This window comes from Artemia franciscana, chromosome 20 (assembly GCF_032884065.1).
Source record: "Artemia franciscana chromosome 20, ASM3288406v1, whole genome shotgun sequence".
NCBI classification, from domain to species: Eukaryota; Metazoa; Arthropoda; class Branchiopoda; order Anostraca; family Artemiidae; genus Artemia; species Artemia franciscana.
Window position 1 is genome coordinate 36,787,083 of NC_088882.1, and position 12,667 is coordinate 36,799,749.

General features: G+C 34.9%; 1 protein-coding gene across 6 annotated transcripts in view; it reads right to left on the reverse strand.

Annotated features, from left to right (window-relative positions):
- Positions 1 to 12,667, reverse strand: part of LOC136040202 (uncharacterized) — a 249,792-nt gene that overhangs the window by 125,052 nt on the left and 112,073 nt on the right. The gene's annotated exons all lie outside the window — the stretch shown is intronic.

The window sequence follows — 12,667 nt, forward strand, 5'->3', positions numbered from 1 at the left end:
TTTTCAAAGGGCATTAAAATTCCGACTTCCAATCAAAAGAGCTCCATCTAAATCAAAGTTTATACGATAACCCGTTCACTAGAGATCTTATATGCCCCAGGCCATAACTTCCAACCCCCTGCCCATGGGCTCTAGGAGATTGCGTTCAACCTAAAGACATTGTTGTGCTGTTTTGGACTAAAGGTAACAAAATGGCTATCCCACGATTTCAATTGATCCCACGAAAATCCGAAGGGGGTACGTTTGATTAGGAATCTGAAGTTTTAGTGCCCTTTTTAAGAGTCAAGGTGATCGAGGGGTAGCGTAATAATATGCATAATAATCTCTGTTCGTTTTAAATTTCAATGCTATTCCTTACTTTCATTTGAAAAAACGTTTTCATGTTTATTTTTAAACATTTTATTGAAGGATTTGTCTACGACAAATCCTTCAATAAAAGGTGCACTGGTCTAAAAGCAAAGAAAAAATAAAATAAAAAAATAAATAAATAATATATTTTGCCCACATTGCTCTTTGCTTACATTTTTGCGAATTAGCCTACCTCGCATGCCAATTCGTATGGAAAGTGAGATATTAATTATAAATTACTAACCTTATTTTAGAACAAACTTATTTTGTCTTTTTTAAACAAAAATATCTGTTTTGCTTTCACTTTCAAACAGTTCGTGGTAACGAACGGTAAGGAGTGACCCGGCTCAATAGTAACCGAAACTCTAAAAAAAGAATTTTAATAACAATAGTTACATAAAAAGAAATGCATTTTAATGCTGATTTTAAATATATAAGTTTCATCAAGTTTAGTCCTACCCATTAAAAGTTACGAGCCTGAGAAAATTTGCCTTATTTTAGAAAATGGGTTGAAACACCCCCTAAAAGTCATAAAATCTTAACGAAAATCACACCCTCGTATTCAGCGTATGAGAGAACTCCATTGTAAAAGTTTCAAGCTCCTATCTACAAAATGTGGATATTGGTATTTTTTGCTAGAAGACCGATCAATGGTGTGTGTGTTTTTTTTTTTCCAGGGGTGATCGTATCGACCCAGTGGTACTAGAACGTTTCAAGAGGGCTCATTTTAACGGGAATTAAAAGTTCTAGTGGCCTTTTTTAGTGACAAGAAATTGGAGGGCACTTAGGCCCCCTCCCACGCTCATTTTTCCCCAATGTCACTACATTAAAATTCTAAGACAACCATTTTATTCATCATAGTCGAAATACCTAATAACTATGTCTTTGGGGACGACTTACTCTCCCATAGTCCCCGTGGGAGGGGCTACAAGTTACAAACTTTGACCAGTAGGCCAATTTACATACAGTGTAATGGTTATTGGGAAGTGTACTTACGTTTTCAGGGTATTTTTTGGTTTGGAGGGGGAAGAAGTTGGGGGGATTACGTGGGAGGATCTTTCTATGGAGGAATTTGCCATGGGGGAAGAGAATTTCAATGAACGGAGCCCGGAATTTTATAGCATTATTTAAAAAGATAATGAAAAAATAAATATGAAATTTTTTTTTTTACTGAAAGTTAGGAGCAACACTAAAACTTAAAACGAATAGAAATTATTACGCATATGCACGGTTCACCTCCTCGTAATACCTCGCTCTTTACGCAAAAATATTTTTAGTAATTTCAACTGTTTATTCTACGGCCTTTGTGATTCGGGGATCATTCTTAAGGAATTGGGACAAAATTTAAGCTTTAGTATAAAGAGCGAGGTATTGACGAGGGGGTACCCCCCCCCCATATACGTAATAAAAACATATGAACATAAAAGTTTGTTACGTAAGTTAATTCGTAAGTTACGTATATTTTTTTCTAATGAAAACGTTTGTAAAAAATAAAAGTTTTAGTTGCTTTTTTAAGTAATCAAAAAATTGGAGGGCACCTAGGCCTCCTTCCCTGCCCCTTTTTTTCTCGAAATCTTCCGATTAAAACTATGATAAAGCCATTTAGCCAAAAAAAGGTAATATGCAAATTTTGTTTTAAATATTTATGTGCGAAGAGCCAAAATCAAAACATGCATTAATTCAAAAACGTTCAGAAATTAAATAAAAAAACAAGTTTTTTTAACTGAAAGCAAGGAGCGACTTTAAAACTTAAAACGAACAGAAATTACTCCGCATATGTAAGGGGATTTTCCTCCTCAACGCCCCGCTCTTTATGCTGAAGTTTTTTACTGTTTGAAAAAGTAAAGTTAAGAAAAAGAGTCAAACTTTAGCGTAAAGATCGGGGCGTTGAGGAGGAAAATCCCCTTACATATACGGAGTAATTTCTGTTCGTTTTGAGTTTTAACATCGCTCCTTACTTTCAGTTAAAAAAAAAAATTTTTTTATTTAATCTCCTTGAAGACTCGAAACCCTTTCTAATCTTTCTTCTAAGGTTAAAGTAAATTTAAATAAACTAGGCCAGAAATTTTAATTTCGCGCTTGAAATTAAAGAAGGAAAAACTCAGAAAAAGCTTTTGGAAATTGGATGAAATTCTAATTGCTAGTTTTATAAAAGCCTTATATGCGCCGGGGCATAACTTAGAGCCTTTACCCATCGGCTCTGGGGGATTTTGTCCACCCTAAAGACATTGCTATATGATTTTTGGACTATTGGTAATGCAACGGCTATCTCACAATTTCAATTGAGTGCGTGTCGGGAAAAGAGGATGTCAGGGGAGTGTTTGCTCTCCATAATGTTTGACTGTTAAAAGGGAACTAGGACTATACATTTGCAATCGAATGAGCCTCTTCTAAGTTCAAATGACCACCCCTTTCATAAAAATCTTATCTGCCTTTGGGGTATAGCTTACGATCCTTACCCCCAGACTCTGTGGGATTCTTTCAACCCAAAGACCTTATTATATAATATTGGTATAAATTTTTTTTTAATGGCTATCTTAAATTTCTATCGGATGTATTTGCAGAAAACACGACGTGGGAGTCTGGCTGCCCTCCAATTACTTTGAATCATATAAAGGGCAATAGAACATCTGATTTCTAGTCAAATAAACTCATCTGGAGTTTTTACAATCACCCTTCCCATAAGAACCTTAAATGCCTTCAGCGCATAACTTACACCCTTGCGCTGAGGGTCGTGGGCTTGGGCGTAATTGTCATCCTCAAAAACATAATTTCTAGGCGATTCAACGATGCTGAACAAAATGGCTATTTCAGAATTTTCAATAGATATATTTTGGGCATTGATGGGCGTGGGGGGGGGGCTTGTTTCCCTCCATTCACCTGTGACTAATAAAAAAGTTACTAGCCCTTTCCATTTCCAATCGAATGAGTCTTTTTCGAAGTTTTTACGACAACAAATGGCCATCTCAAAATGTCTGTCAGATGTATTTCGGGGAAATACGTAGTGTTGGGGGGGGAGGAATATCCACCCTTAGATAACTCTTAATTTTGAAAGAACATTAGAACTTCCGATTACCAATCCATTGAAACCCCTCCAAAATTTATATGGTCAGCCTTTCTATATAAACCTTATATACCCCCAGGGCATATAATGCGACACTTTTTCAAAGGACTATGAGGGGGGGCATCGTGAAAAACATGATTTCTGTGCCTCTCAATTACGTTGGACAAAATAGCTATCTCAAAGTTTTTATTGGAGGTGTTTGGGAAAATGGTGGGCGTGGGAAGGGGGTTAATCGCCCAACAAATACTTTCGACTATTGAGAAGGGCGCTGGCCCTTTCATTTTCTAATCAAATGAGCTCTTTTCGAAGTTTCTAAGACAACAAATGGCAATCTCAAAATTTCTAACAAATGCGTATCAGGAAAATACGAGGTGGGGGGGAGGATCCACCCTCCGATCACTCTGAATATTAAAAAGTGTACTTGAAATTATGATTACCAATACAATAAGCCCCCCTCCGAAGTTTATACGATCACCTTTGATACCTTATATGCCCCAAAAGTATAAATTACAACCCTTGCCCTGAGGGGTCTTGGGTTGATTGTCATCCTCAAAATATCATTTCTGGACCTTTCTTTTATGTTGAACAATATGGCTATCTCAAAATTTGTATTGAATGTGTTTGGGGAAATGGTGGGCATCAGAGGGGGGCTAGTTAGCCTCCAATCAGTTTCGACTATTAAAAAGGGCACTATGTCTTTCAATTTCCAATCGAATGAGCCTTTTCAAAGTTTCAACGACAACTCTTTCAATTCGAAGTGCCCTGGTCTAAAAAAACAAAACAAACAAACAAACCAAAAAATAAATAGTAATACATTTTGCCAACATCACTCTTTGCTTAGACAGCACCATTGCGCTGCCTATGATTGCGACAAAACGTCTGCCTTTAGAATGAAGAATGGTATTTTGAGAAGGGGATAGCCCCCCCTCAAATAAATAATAATTTCTATTTGTTCTAAGTTTTAGTATTACCTCTTATTTTCAGTTGGAAAAGTTATTTCTTTAATTTAATTACCAACAGTTTTTCAAACCATGCTCACCAAACATAATTTCGTTAAAAATCATTATAAATAACTCAGTTAAATCTAGTATTAAGATAAATATCCGCAATAATAATTGTGGTTTTTCACTGAATGTGGTTTTTCACTGATGACTGCGGCACCATGCGCCACCAACACTTTGCAGCTGGAAGTTCAATATACAGAAAATATATTGTCAGAATCTTCAACTCCTACCACCTTGTTTCTCTTTGGGACAAAATCACTTTTTTTCCTTATTTATTTATTTGAAAACCCGTCAATCATACGAAATGAAAAAGACGGAGCACGAACATATAAATATAAGAAAATATATAAGAACATATGAGAAGAGACCTAACTAGAAAGAGACTCAACTAATAAAAGGGCAACCAAAATAGCACTAAAATGAATAAAGCGAAAACAGATCTATTGTAAAAGGAGATTATACCAATCGTGATCTACTATTTTAATATTGTGTCTTTTGATTACATTTTCAACTGCAACATGAGGGTCGGTTATGTGATACTTTTTAATGAGGATTGAGTTTCTGTACCAGGGAGGAAAACTTAGGAGGTATTTAGCAAACGGAAGAAAAGCGCACGGATTTTAGACAATTCAGCCTTCGAGAATAGTTTCCAAAATGGTGCCAGGTACAGAATATGAAGTAAAACAGTAGCGTTGTATAGGCTGGCAAGGAGGGGGCGGCTAAAACGGAATTTAGCAGAGACTTTGGAAGCATACGAGTCGGAAATTCGTCGATTGAGTTGTTTGATCAGTAGAAGACGTGTATGCCTTAGAGACGAGCCAATAGGGACTCCTAGGTAATTTATGTGGTCAGCAGTATTCACGAGATTTTCACCAAAAAGCAGTGAAGACACTTGTGGTGTGTTTTGCCAGTTGAAGAGAACTATTTCGGTTTTCTTAGTGTTAAAACTGATGCCAAGTTTTAGATATTCGGTTTTAAGCGTTTAAAAGATGTCAGAAGCTTTTTGCAATGTTCTACTTAAGTTCAAGACGTCGTCGGCGTAGCATACTAAGGAGGTGTCTATAGAAGAAAGAATGCATGAGGTTGAGCATTTATCTTGTGCTTGAAGAACATAATTATTGAACAAATGAGGGGAGGAGACAGCTCCCTGGCGGGCACCTTTCAAAACGGGGATCAATTTTTCATGAGGTCGGAAAAATTCGAAAATCCGGAAACTTTTCTCAGACTCGTAACTTTTAATCGGTGGCTGATCGTTATTTTGAGATGCCTATTTTGTACTTTCTTTTTGGCTGCTGAATTTTGCGTCTTGAGATATTTTCCATGGGGGTAATTTTTAGGGGGCGAGGAGAGTTTCCGCGAATGAAATGTTCCATGGGGGAGACTTCCGAGCGGAGAAATTTCCCACGGGAGGGAATTTTCCAGGTGGGGAGTTTTCCAGAAGAAAATTTTCCGCAGGAGGAATGATCTGGGGAGATTTTCATGGGGGATTTTTCACAGGGAGGAATTTTCTACAGGAAGGAATTTCCAGGGGAGATTTTCTGGGGGAGAATTTTCCACGGGAAGGAATATTACGGTTGGTTTATGGTATGAGCATAAATTCTTAGGAATATCCAGTATGTCATTCACGTCTTAGGTCCTCAGAGGTCTGACTTGTTCGGGGGAAGTGGATGATTGCGGTCTGGGGATCTTTCTTAGAGTAGGGGTTAGACCCTTGTTAATAGTCTGGATGACTTATAATTTTTTATATGCACAGGAATGGTTCCATGTGACGTGTATAACAAAACTAACCAAAAGCTTCCTCTACTGTTTTACAGGAGGTATGTCCTTTATAGAATTAGAAGACCTAAGAACGTTGGTTTTACTGTAACGTACATACTGTAACACTATCCAATTAAGAAAATAATTTTTCATTTTGTTGATTAATTTATCCTGTAGCTTCATATTTGTAATTTTTGGCGTTTGTGGATACAATTTTCCAATAAGCTTTTTGTAAGAAAATGTTCAATTAGGACTCTAGAAAATGTCGTGCACAATTCCAGATTTTCCTAACTTTTTAAGGTGCAGCATAAATTTAAAAGTGGCACGGGTGGTTAAATAATAATTTAAATTACACAAAAAGGACAAACATTTAAAATCAAATGTCTTTCTGAACTCAAAAAGATTAATTCAGTGCATCTCCAATTTTACTATGGTTTCATTTTATTGGAGTCCTACTTGTTCTTTTGCAAGAAAATAGTATTTCTCAATTTATGGCTATAATAACTAAGATAATGAAGTTAACTGTGGGTAGAACATTGCAAAATCTATTTTTATGGTATGAAATCAGAGGCTAATTAGCTTTAAAATAAGGAATAAATGAAGCACCATAGGTTGCCTTAATAATTAATTAATTTCCTTTTCACAACTGTATTAAGGTATTTTAACTTCTCCTAATGATTATTTTCCTCTCTTTTTACTTCTGTATATTGTTGTTTACATGTGGAATAAATTAGTTTCTGGAACAACATTTTCATAAAGCACGACAATTATACTAATGTATATATATATATATATATATATATATATATATATATATATATATATATATATATATATATATATATATATATATATATATATATATATATATATATATATATATATATATATATATATATATATATAAATTATTTTTAATATTATGACTTGACATAATACTTGTATTATGGAGCATCTTTTTTTAGTTCAGTAGTTTAAGCTGAGACTAAATATATACTTATCTTTTCAAAGTTTTTGGAACTGAATAAAATCGATTTATTTTTCATTTTCTCTTATATTGACCTTTTTTTCTTTCATTGCCCCAAAAGTAAAGTGAAGCCCTTTTAGAAGTGATATAAGTAAGTATTTTACGATTCCTTACATCACTCCGAAAAGTGTTTCACTTTACTTTACCAAAACTCTCCCTCCTAATCTGCAAATATGTAGCCCAATTGTATATTCTTCGTCGCAATTCCATATCATATAAACTATTATTTCAAATACAATCTTTCGTTATCGAGGAAGTGGGTCTGTTTGGCCTGAGCTTTGACTCATTTTCATGAGCTCAAAAATAATTAAAGTCTCTCCTTACTCTTTTTTAAGTAGTGAAAGTTTTTATTATTCTTGCTTGTACTTTTCAAGATATTTTCTTCACTTCTATTTCTGCGTCCATTTATTTTATGTTCAATAATTAAATAAAAAAAAACTAGTTTTTTGTACTGAAAGTAAGGAGCGACATTAAAACTTAAAACGAACAGAAATTACTCCGTATATGAAATGGGGTGTCCCCTCCGCAGTCCCTCGCTCTTTACGCTAAAGTTTTTAATTGTTTTAAAAAGTAGAATTGTGGCAAAGAGTCAAACTTTAGCGTAAAGAGCGAGGGACTGCGGAGGGGACAACCCATTTCATATACGGAGTAATTTCTGTTCGTTTTAAGTTTTAATGTCGCTCCTTACTTTCAGTACAAAAAACTAGTTTTTTTTTATTTAATTTCTGAACGTTTTTGAATTAATGCATGTTTGATTTTGGCTCTCCGCACATAAATTATTGAAATGAAATTAGTATATTAATTTTTTTTTGGCTAAATGGCTTTCTCTTAGTTTTGATCAGACGATTTTGAGAAATAAGGGGTGGGGAAGGAGGCCTAGCTGCCCTCCAATTTTTCGGTTACTTAAAAAGGCTACTACAACTTTTAATATTCAACGAACGTTTTTATTAGTAAAAAATATACGTACCTTAAGAATTAACTTACGTAACAAACTTTTATATTCTTATATTTTTATTATGTGTACGAGGGAGTTTGTACCCTCGTTAATACCTCGCTCTTTACACTAAATCGTAAGTTTTGTCCCAATTCTTTAAGAATGACCCCTGAATCAAAAAGGCCGTAGAATAAATAGTTGAAATCACTAAAAATATTTTAGCATAAAGAGCGAGGTATTTATCTCCTCCTAAATAACTCGCTCTTTACGCTAAAGTATTTTTAGAACCCCTCATATGCGTAATAATCTCTGTTCGTTTTAAATTTCAATGCTATTCCTTACTTTCATTTGAAAAAACGTTTTCATGTTTATTTTTTCATTGTTTTTTTTATAGTAATGCTAGAAAATCCTGCGCCCTTTTCATTGAATTTTTCTTCCCCCATGACATATTCCTCAAAGGAAAGATCCTCCCACAAAGCCCTCTCCCATCAACCCCACCCCCCAAACCAAAAAATCCCCATGAAAACGTCTGTACACTTCCCAATAACCATTACTATATGTAAACACTGGTCAAAGTTTGCAACTTGCAGCCCCTCCCTCAGGGATCGTGGAGGAGTAAGTCATTCCCAAAGACATAGTTATTATGGTTTTCGACTATGTTGAACAAAATGGCTATCTTAAAACTTTAATCTGTTGACTTTTGGAAAAAATGAGCATGGGAGGGGGCCTATTTGCCCTCCAATTTTTTTGGTCACTTAAAAAGGGCACTAGAACTTTTCATTTCCGTTAGAATGAGCCCTCTCGCGACATTCAAGGACCACTTGGTCGATAAGGTGACCCCTGGGAAAAAAAAACAAAAAAAAAACAAACAAACAAATAAACACGCACCCGTGATTTGTCTTCTGGCAAAAAATACAAAATTCCACATTTTTATGATAGGAGCTTGAAATTTTTGCTATAGAGTCCTCTGATATACCAAATGCGATAGTGTGATTTTCGTTAAGATTCTATTACTTTTAGGGGATGTTTCCCCCTTTTTTCCAAAATAGGGCAAATTTTCTCAGGCTTGTAGATAGGAGCTTGAAACTTCTATAGTAGGGTTAAGTTATATATTTAGAATCAGCGTAAAAATTCAATTCTTTTGATGTATCTTTTAGCATCAAAATTCCGTTTTTTGGAGTTCCGTTTACTATTGAGCCGGGTCGCCCCTTACTACAGTTCCTTACCACGAACTGTTTGAAAAGAAAATAATTCGGTATTTGTAGATAGGAGCTTGAAACTTCTATAGTAGGGTAAACTTATATATTTAGAATCAGCGTAAAAATTCAATTCTTTTGATGTATCTTTTAGCATCAAAATTCCGTTTTTTGGAGTTCCGTTTACTGTTGAGCCGGGTCGCCCCTTACTACAGTTCCTTACCACGAACTGTTTGAAAAGAAAATAATTCGGTATTTCGGGGCTTCTGACATTATTACTCCTTTGCGGAAGTTAGGCTCAAAATTGAAAAAGGATTATATTTTTTCTCTGGGCCCCTTCCACCTCTTAGTTCGTTTATTTTCCCGTTAGTTTTCACCTGTTTTCGCTTTATAGTTGTGTTATCTCTTAGCAGTTCTTTCGTTAGTTGAGTTATGGTTGTGGTATATATGTTTTATCGCTCGTATAGTTGTGTTATTTTCGAATTATACTCCATAATAGAGAGGCTCCGAACACCCAGCATTGTATATTAAACTCTTAATTTGACGTTTTTTTCTAACGTGACCAGATTCGTCCTGCGCCCTTTTCATTGAATTTTTCCCCCCATGGCATATTTTTCCAAGGAAATATCCTCCCACATAGCCCCCTCCCTCAACCCTACCCCCAAAACACAAAAAAATCCCCCCCTGAAAACGTCTGTACACTTCCCAATAACCATTATTATATGTAAACACTGGTTGAAGTTTGTAACTTGCAACCCCTCCCCCAGGGACTGTGGGGGAGTAAGTCATCCCCAAAAACATAGTTATTATGATTTTCGACTATGCTCAATAAAATGGCTATCTCAAAATTTTGATCCGTTGACTTTGGGAAAAAAATGAGCGTGGGAGGGGGCCTAGATGCCCTCCAAATTTTTTGGTCACTTAAAAAGGGCACTAGAACTTTTCATTTCCGTTAGAATGAGCCCTCTTGCGACATTCTAGGACCACTTGGTCGATACGATGACCCCTGGGAAAAAAAAAAAAAAAAAAAAAAACAAATAAACACGCACCCGTGATTTGTCTTCTGGCAAAAAATGCAAAATTCCACATTTTTGTAGATAGGAGCTTGAAACTTCTATAGTAGGGTTCTCTGATACGCTGAATCTGATGGTGTCATTTTCGTTAAGATCCTACGACTTTTAGGGGGTGTTTCCCCCTATTTTCCTAAATAACGCAAATTTTCTCAGGCTCGTAACTTTTGATGGCTAAGAATAAACTTGATGAAACTTATATATTTAAAATCAGCATTAAAATGCGATTCTTTTGATGTAGCTATTGATGTCAAAATTCAATTTTTTAGAGTTTTGGTTACTATTAAGCCGGATCGCTCCTTACTACAGTTCGTTACCACGAACTGTTTGAAAAGAGGCTATATTTTCACAATGTGTCGTAGTGTATTACCTTCCATATTTTTGCATTGCATTGCTTATTGCATATTAAAAATTGCCGTGATAAAGGATAATGAAAAAAAGTAATTCCTTAAATATTCTTTTACTTTTTCTAACAAAACATAATGGCAAACTGGACCAAAGTCATGCTACATGGCTAATATGATGTTGATTAATCATAAAATATATTTAATTATTTGGCTTTACCAATTTGACATGGTATTTAAATGTAAGTTCAAATTACATTTCCTGCTTTTCATAAAAGAAAAAACACATTTATATCCAAGCTGATAATTTTTTAATTGTTAGGTTTTTTGTTGTTTATTGATTTGAGTCAAAATGTGATTATTTAAATAGTTTATTACCGATTTCTTTCCTGCTTATCATAGTGTATGTGCTAACAAAAGAAAAAAATAATTTGTTCCTTATTGCCTTTTTTGGGCCCCCTTCGGGTGAAATTGTGAATTGACCCCTAAAATGGTGTAAAAAGTGACTTTCTTATTGTGTGACCTTATTTTTAATTGATATTGACCCTTGAACTTTTTATTTACATTTAATGTGCTTTGCCCCGGGATTCAACTTCCATTGGTTTGACGCGGTTCCCCCTAAACAACATACCCTAAACAATTACCCCTAAACAATATAGAAGAAAAGACAAAAACATACATGTTCTTGACCGTACTTCCAGAAAAAAATAAAAAATTTCATATTTTGATTGATGAGGAATTTTAACTTTCACAACTTTTGTGAAAGTTATAGTTCTTTAGTCATGTTTTTAGAAAGTTAGGACTGTGATGAAAAAGTTAAGCGCCATAGCTAATTGGAGAAAAAGCCAAGACACATAGTCTCAGTGACAACGGCCCTTTTCAGAATAGTATTTTTAAAAAATTTCGTTTTGCTTGTTGAAAGATAGTCAATCATCCACTAAGGGTTCTCATACATGCTGAATTGGGTGGCATATTTTTTTTTATCAAAACCTCCTATAGTTTGAAGGACGTTTCTCTTCTTTTTCATAGCCTATGTAAGTTTTCTTATGCTAATTACTTTTATAGCTAACTTTAAAATTACTTAATTTCATGTATTTACAGTCATATGAAAGAAAAATTCTTTCGTGGTATATGTTGTTCTCAAAATTCTTTTTTAAGATTTTTGTCATTATTGGCAAGAGTAATTTACAGTTCATTGCCATAAACTGCATGATTTCCATCCTTAGATCTTATTTTCCCATTTTTTGGCTCATATCGGATGGAAGCTTTTTGCATAGCCCTAGAGAAGCCGAGGGAGTAATTTAACAGAAAGGTTGGAATAACATTATGTAGGAAGATATTATAGAAGAAAATCAGGATTATGTTTTTACAATTACTTTAGTAGTTAGCAAAAAAGAGACTTTAAACAAGGCATCACATGAAGCGAAATTTTCTAGGGCGCGTTTTTTAGCGTCAGTTTTTCCAGTGGTATTCAAGTAGCCAATTTTCTAGTAGCAGCTGCAGGGCACCAGTAAAAGAGGAGACCTTAAAACACATTGAGACAAAAAAATATCAAACTCTCACTTTAATCAAACTGGGAAAACATGTGGGAGGTAATATCGTTGAGAGATGTTTGGCAGCTCATCTTTGATAACCTAAGCAGAACAATCGGAAAAAGGTGAAACAGAGCAGGAACGAGGAAGAGGATTTAGTATTCTTAAGGCAGGTTACGGTTGCTACTGGTGTGGACTAGCAATAAGAGTGGTTGCATAATCAAGCTACTCTTTTTTATGATTTGAAAATTATATGTGAAGAGAGGATTTAAATTTAACAAACATGTAGAACTTGATGAGATAATGGACCATGCGTGAATAACGATCTATGACTTCATATTTTGTGAATGCTGCTTCATTGGTCTTGAATTTTTTTTCTTTTTTGCTAAG